The 8,312-nt window shown below is 35.7% G+C and overlaps 1 non-coding gene across 1 annotated transcript; it reads left to right on the forward strand.

The window, feature by feature from the left end:
• The first annotated feature begins 5,011 nt into the window (after nt 1–5,011).
• Nucleotides 5,012–5,146, forward strand: LOC120365825 (small nucleolar RNA SNORA70). The gene has a single exon (XR_005580669.1). It is a non-coding gene; the product is annotated as a small nucleolar RNA SNORA70 (small nucleolar RNA).
• Nucleotides 5,147–8,312: the final 3,166 nt, after the last annotated feature.

The raw sequence follows: 8,312 nt of genomic DNA on the forward strand, positions 1-8,312 counted from the left end.
AAAAGTAATTTAAAGCTGTCTACAATGTGATCATTTACAATGTGATCGTTTAAGGGGAAGTTGTATTTTAATTAAATTGTGTATTTCAATTTATTTTGAATTGGATTTAGTATGGAAACAGAAAGCCTATTTTTCATATAACACTTGGGGTCAGAATTAATAATCACAATCACAAAAACTACAAATATGTGGCATGTTCATGGTGATGGAATCCTATATACATTAAATATCAACAAGCAATATTCAAACTTTCAATTGTAACTGGGGCAAAGACAGGCTTGATTTATTTTCTGTTTCCAGATACCCTGCCACCTACCTGAGCTCACAGCGTATCTGGTGACACTAACGAAATCTTTCTATTTCCCTAAACCACAGGTAGAGAATAAATAACCCAAATGTAATTTTGGCCAAATCCACTGCATTTGGGATTTGTAGTAGACAGTCTCCACTTTTCGGATGTACAGAAAACAGTCAACCCCAAAATCCTTTGCCAATGCACTTACAGGTAATTTCAGAAACTGCTTGCACTCCAATTGAAAAGTTAATCCCAGCCTCATTCATTTTTACTTTAGCCATCAAGATGTTAATTTATAAGAATTATTTTTCAGTCCCAGGAGCTTGCTTACATGTTAAGAAATGGCTCTTTGCTAAGGTAAGCAACAGGTATCTCTAAAAGTCCTAAATTATGTTTTACATTCTAGTAACCTCATTTCTACCTTGTGGTTGCCATTTTAATATTTAATATGGCTTTGGAAACAGAGATGTTCTATAGGAGTAAAAAATGATTATTACAATATTTATTAAGTCATCAAGATGATATATTAACCCCGAGTCACATGTATCAAATTTTACATGATACTGAAAACTCTACTGTGAAATATGCAATGGAGTAGATTTATTCATAAGTAAAGGAATACTCTGCTAACGTTACAACTCTTTTTATATAAATGTTCTCCATATTCTAAGATATATGCTGCTGATCCACAATTAAAATTAGTCCTAAAATTCCGAAACATCCTAAAAACTCCAACTTCTGAAAATTTGTAACATAAGGTTGACAAATGCACAAATTACTTCAATAAAAGAAATAGTTCTAAGTGTTGAGTAAATTTTCAGTCAAAGCCTGTTTTCAGCACAAGCAGTTAAATATTTACTCCCTTTTTGCAACAGAAGCATTTGAGTCCATACAAATAGGGAGCACTTAAAGAACAAATATAAAAGAAAAGTCAGGCTTTTCCATATCTTAGTGGGGTGGTTGTGGGTTTTATAGTTCTAAAAACTGTCCTTCATTCTCGTTGTATTCATCCCACTCACCCACAATATTCAATCCCCAGCGCCTTGGAATGGCTTGGTATATAGTTTATTGATTATTTACCAAGTTTATAAAGGAAGTCATATTATACAGAAACTCAAGGGCACAATTTAAATATTCTAGAAGACAAAATCTCTTAGGCTAAGAGCTCATTCTTAGGTGTTAGAGAAGGCTCTGAAAAATCAGGGCCATTGAAATGTATTTCAGTGTTTGGAACTAATTCTGAACAGAAAGAGTAGCAATCAGAAGATCTGATTGCTATATCATAAATACATATCCATTTAGAATTTAGGTCTTCATAGAGCAAATTAGAGGAATAAGGACCAGGAACTAGAAATAAACAGTTCACTGGTAAAGGAACTGCAATCATTGACAGGTGTCTGGAGCCAGGGCAGTGGCAAAAGGCAGCAGGTCACTCACAGAAGAGGATCTTGTGCCACTCAGGGCTATAGGAAAATAGCAAAGCTGATGCACTGAACAGTTAAGTTTGAGTTAGGAAATACCGAGTGCAATAGACTGGAAGAGAGGTTTTGGGAAGGTAGGACTAGAGCAAGTCTGCAATGTCCACACAATACCTTTTCTTCTCCTAAGTGTATAAATGGTAGTTTAAAAATATGAATGTGTATCTAATGTTTTGAAAGTGGTGGGGCAAATTTGTACAAAAAAAATCAAGGCAAGGAAGGAAATCTGAAGAATATATTTTAGGGACAGGACAATAATACATATAGTCATGAGTCACTTAAAGATAAGGATATGTCCTGAGAAATACATCCTTAGGCAATTTCATTCTTGTGTGAACATCATGGAGTAGACACACACAAACCTAGATGGTATAGCCTACTACACACCTGGGTCATTGAGATAGCTTATTGCTTCTAGGCTACAAACCCTCACAGCATGTTACTGTACTGAATACTGCAGGTAATAAGACAGTGATGAGTATTTGTGTGTCTAAACATATATAAATATAGAAAAGGTAAAGTGAAAATACAGTCTAAAGGAATAACAAATGATACACCTGTGTACAGCACATACCATGAACAGAGCTAGTAAGCCTGGAAGTTGCTCTCGATGAATCAGTGAGTGAGTGGTGAGAGACTGTTAAGGCCTAGAAGGTTATCTTACACTACTGTAAACGTTATAAACATTGTATACTTAGACTACACATTATTTTTAAAATTTTCTTTCTTAAATAATAACTTAACCTTAGTTTTTTTTTTTTACTTTAAAAACTATTTTTAGCTTTCTCTCTTGTAACAACATGTAGCTTTAAACATGCACACATTGTACAGCTGCACAAAAATGCTTCATTTCTTTACATCCACATTCTATAAACTATATTTTTTATTTTTATTTTTTTAACTGTTAAAATTTTATTGTTAAAAACCGAAACACACACACACACATTAGTCTAGGACTATATAGGGCCAGAATGATCAGTTCCACTATCCTTCATCTGTACATCTTATTTCACTGGAAGGTCTTCAGGTTAAAAAAAAAACACCCATGAACCTGTCAATTCCTGTGATTACAATGCCTTCTTCTGGAATACCTCCTGAAGTACCTACCTCAAGCTTTTTCATATTAACTTTTTTCTTTTGTTTTATAAGTTGAAAAAGTATTCTCTTAAAATAATGACGAAAAGTATAGTTTAGTAAAGCATAAACTGGTAACATAGTCATGATCATCATCAAGTATTCTGTGTTGCACATATTCGTATGTGCTGTACTTTTATACAACTGACAATGCAGTAGGTTTGTTTAGCCCAATATCACCACAAACATGTGAATGGGGCATTGAGCTATGACACAAGGAACTTTTCAATTTCATTATAATCTTTTGGCATCACTGTGGTATATGTGGTCCCTCCTTGAACTAAACAACATTATGTGCTGCATGACTATATACCAGGGTAGAAAATGTAGGCAGAGGTTTGCTTCACAAAAGCCAAATGAGGAGACTATTTCAGAAAAAAATATATATATATATCCAAATTCTGTAAAGAGCCTTCTACAGCAACTCAAAATATTCAACTTCTAGCCCCACAGTCACTCTCCACATACATATTCTAAGCCTTCCTTGTTAACACAAAACTAACACATGAAAACAGACTACATTCTCTTCTAATGAAGATGCCTAATGAGCTTCCAATATTTGTTGTTAATTTCTTTGCCTCAAACCTTAAATACAATAATATTAGTAATAATGATAATTAATATATCTATACCTCTCTCCAATTCCATTGACTACTCATGATTTACCCTTTTGTAGCTGGCTATTACCAATACTGCTCTAATTTTGAATGGTCGTCCTGGTTAGCAACGATCATCAACAACTCAACATACATAAATCCCATTTGTTAGGCATCTTTTTAGCACAAAATATTTTGTACATTTTATGGCTACTTTCTTGACATTTCTCTTCTCTAACTTACTTGGTGTTATATTCTCTGTTTCTTCCGTTTCCTCTTATACATAATGGTCCTTTGTTAATTTTTTCTTCTTTTCTACAGTCTTTTTAAAATCATAATTGTATGACAGAATATGGGTTATACATAGATATTGTAAAGAAGCACATCATCAATGCCTGTCCCTTAAAATGTTATAGTCTACCCCAGGTTAAGAAATAAATCTAACCCACTATATTATAAGACAGACATTCTCAACCTTGGCAGCGTGTTAGAACTCAATGGGTATTTAAGATCACCAACTCCTGGATCTTCTCAAGAATAATTTTATAAGAATTAAGAATATCTGAGTTATGCAGATATTTTAAATTTTTGAAAGCTGTTTGCAAGTTTCTAACATGCAGCTAAGATTTGAGGACCACTAATTTTGTGAGATAAAATACTAACATAGAATCATGCACGAACTGATAAAGAGTTAATTGGAATAGACAATTAACTCTTCCTAGGGACCACCAGAGAACACTTGAGAAGGGGCTGGACATTCAAGGTCTCTGTTTAAATCAAGAAGGAATAAGATCAAAATACTAAGTGATTCACTGGAATTTGACAAGGCTTCAGAGTTATAATATGTAAAATGATTAGATGACATAAAGAAATATTTAAAAGGTAACAGATTAATTTAGAACCTTAGCTGAGACATAATGTGTAAAGATGTCCTCAGAGAATGGGGGGTAGTGGGAAGTGTCTAGGGAATGACTTGCCTGATATCCAGGTGCCCCCCTTCCTTAATCCCAACATTCCTTCTGGTGACAGTTTGGATCCACTTATTTGTTTTGTGATTTTCAGGAAGCTTAATTCACATATCTTATTCTAAAGTGTATTATCCGTGAAATCATAATGACTGTATCTAATACCATTACCAAACTAAATGAGATAATTTATATAAAATTACTAGGACATAGTTGGAACACAGTATAGTTATTTCTTCAGCCATTTATTTTCCATTAGACAGTGAACATTCTGCCTACCTACACCACTAGTTATTTTTCAAACATGAACTGTACATTTTCTTCTCTGCAACTTCACGTATCTTATTTTCTCTTTCTTTTACCTAAATGTCCTCCTTCCAATAACCATATGGATGCCCTTTGTATCCCCAAAGACCTGAATCAAAGGCTGCCTTCCCTGAATGTGCTAAATTTTCTGGCTTTGTTAAAATTAAAAAAAACAAAATTTAAAAGACTGACTTTTTTCCCCACATAGTACCCATTTGATAAAACCTTACAGGATATCTGCAGCCAATTAAGCCGACTGGGTTCCTTTCCTCATGGGGGCCCAGTGTGCAATGGCTGCAAACAGCAGCTTCCTTGGTAGTGTATGCAGCCTGTTTCTTGTATGGGTTGCTCTAAGGGACCTTGGAGACAGGCCTTCCAGATGTATGTTCATGTGTCTCACCTTGCCACTGCCCCAATGTAGGCTCCAAACAGGCATGCGAGGTGCCTTTGGAAAGCCCCAGGGCACTGTGGCCAGGGTTCACATTGGCCAAGTGATCATGTCCATCCGCACCAAGCTGCAGAACAAGGAGCATGTGATTGAGGCCCTGCGCAGGGCCAAGTTCAAGTTCCCTGGCCGCCAGAAGATCCACATCTCAAAGAAGTGGGGCTTCACCAAGTTCAATGCCGATGAATTTGAAGACATGGTGGCTGAGAAGCGGCTCATTCCAGATGGCTGTGGGGTTAAGTACATCCCCAATCGTGGCCCTCTGGACAAGTGGCGGGCCCTGCACTCATGAGGGCTTCCACTGTGCTGTCCCTTCATAATATGAACCAATAAATGTACTTCTTGTCCAAAAAAAAAAAAAAAAAAAAAAAAAACCTTACAGGATAAATGGAAAATATCTTACCCATGATTAACTATCCTGAAATCACAAGATAGCTGTATGTGAAGCTGTGGACTCTGGAATGTTTGCATAAATTAATATTTTTAAAAATAAATTGAAATAATAATATAACCTTTTGCAGAGACATCTGGAAAGAAAAAAAGTACAATGAAGAGTCACTATAAAACTTTCCAGAGTAAATAAAAGCTGTCATACTTTTCATTTTAAGTTTAAAATTATTTTAAAAGGAAAAGTAGAGGAAATTGGGTGGCAAAACTTGTTTAAACTATGCCTTCCAAGGCCACCCACCCAATATTCTAACTTTTAACTGATTAATTAGGTCTACTTGCTTTATGAGACATATGCTTTAAGAACTAGAATAATTCTGAATAGCATAGCCAGGGAAAACAACAGAAGTAGAAAAATATTTTTGTAGTTGAATAACTTGGCACCAGTTTTCCTGCAACTAAGAATACATTTTGACTATCCTATGTGAGTGTCTGGAAAGACAAAAAGCATTAAGATGCACAAAAAAGGTTTATGACACAGTTTAAAATAATTTGCATATCATGACAGGAATGGAAGTATACCCTTGACTGGTAATTTAAATAATCAAACATATGCAACCTTATTTAAGAAAGGAACAAGGAATCCTGAGGGATGTATAATGTAGCATGAAATTAAAACTAGGTTGACCCAAATGACATTAAATTTGATTGAGAAGAAACTTCTTTCAAAAGAACACCTGCCCTTTCAATCCTAAAATCAACTTATGGGTCAAATGAATTAGCTATATTAGTAGAAGACTTCCACAGCAGGGAGAATCCACAATCTCTGACATGGCCCTCAAGCCCATTTATTTATTTGCATTGAATTAAAAATTTTTTAAACTATGATTGATTATGATCGTATTTCAAACCCTTGGTGCCTAATATTAAAATTACCCTGTATTTTAATTAAGTTTAACATTGTTATGGATTTTATTGATGAGTGGAAATTTATAGATATTGGCCAAATCATTGAGAGATCAGGATGATAAAATGTATATTTTAATTTAGTCTTTTTCTTTAAAAAATAAAACTCTAAGCAACATAGAAAATAAGAACACTATATTCTATTTGTAGTCTGAAAGCAATACACACACATGCACAAATACACATCTACACTCTTAGGTGTATATGAGAAAGAGAGAGAGAAAACTTACAGAGAATTTGAATTAGCATTTTGAAAGTTATTTTTTTAACTAGATTGAGATGATCACTCCATGTAGAGTTTAAACTGAGTTATCTGTAAATGCTTGAGAAATTGTCTATATCCAACAGGAACAATCAATGGTGGTGGCACTACACATCTTGTAAAAAGAAGTTGATCGTGTGGAGTGGAGTGTTCCATGGAGTGTAGCATTCAATAAAGTGCAGTGTTGTGTAGAGTGCAGTGTCATATGCAGTGGAGTGGCCAGGCGGTGCTGCCAGCCTCAGTGGTGTCTCAGAGTCGACTAGTGGTGCCAGCCTCATTAGGGTCTCAGACTAGACCAGTGGTGGCAGCCTAGGTGAGGCCTCAGAGTAGACCAGTGGTGGCAGGACAAATGCAGTCAGCACTGATTTCTGAACACACAAGAGAGAATTCTGGAGCATACCAAATGGGGAGGGGAATGTGGACAAGGGTGCTGACGTCCATTAGTTATGCAGATAAGAGTTGTGGGGCTTGGAACATCTGAATGATATTAATGTCCACTGAGTGATGTGTGCTAGAAACACATGCACTGCTTTAGCAAGCATGTCCCTAAAGGAAGAAGTGAAAATCCTACATGAGAATACGTTAAACTAAAACTGCTTGGAATTCAGAACATCTGGACTGAATCAGAACCGACACTCCTCCCTGAGCTACTTTGGTAAAAGTTTACCATCATGATCTTAGTGATGAGAACCTTGAAATCAGTACTCCAACTCAGAACCCATCAGCTTTGCACTTGGGTTTGGTATAAACAGTATATATACACTACCCCTCCAAATGTTTAGATTCATTTATTCTTAACAACATCTTCCATCATTGTCAAAAATGTTATAATGAATGAACCCTGTCTGGAAACATATTAAGGGATGCAAACTAGATGCAAAGAATGTGACTTTAAAGTCCTTGGTGCTCAGAATAAACAAAAACAGAAACAAGTAAATCTTATAAAAGTCAACTCTGAGATGATGTGGTTTTTTTCTTTTTTCCCTATGTCTAATCAGTTGAACTGTGTCTCTCTCAAATCTATGTCCACCCAGAACCTCAGAATATGACCTTATTTGGGGATAAATTCTTTGCAGATCTGACTAGTTTAGGATTTGGAATCATTCTGGATTTAGCACTGGTTTTAATCAACGGACTGATGTTTTTTGTATGAGGAGAGATTCAAACACACAGAGATACAGTGAGAAAGTCCATGTTAGGACAGAGGGAGGGATTTCAGCTGTGCTTCTGTAAGTCAAGGACTGCTAGGAGCCTGCAAAGCTGGAAGAGGCAAGGAAGGATTCTCTATCAGTCTTCAGAGAGAGAGTTGGCCCTGCCAACACCTTGATTACAGACATTTGGTCCCCAAACTTGTGTAAGGATAAATTTTCATTACAGCAGCCTTAGAAAACTAATACACTGGGTATATCACATGCAATTTGGAAAAGGTTAAACTTTTAGAGAAAGCATCTACTCATAGACTACGAATTGTAAAAACT

Source organism: Saimiri boliviensis, chromosome 16 (genome assembly GCF_048565385.1).
Source record: "Saimiri boliviensis isolate mSaiBol1 chromosome 16, mSaiBol1.pri, whole genome shotgun sequence".
Taxonomy (NCBI): Eukaryota; Metazoa; Chordata; class Mammalia; order Primates; family Cebidae; genus Saimiri; species Saimiri boliviensis.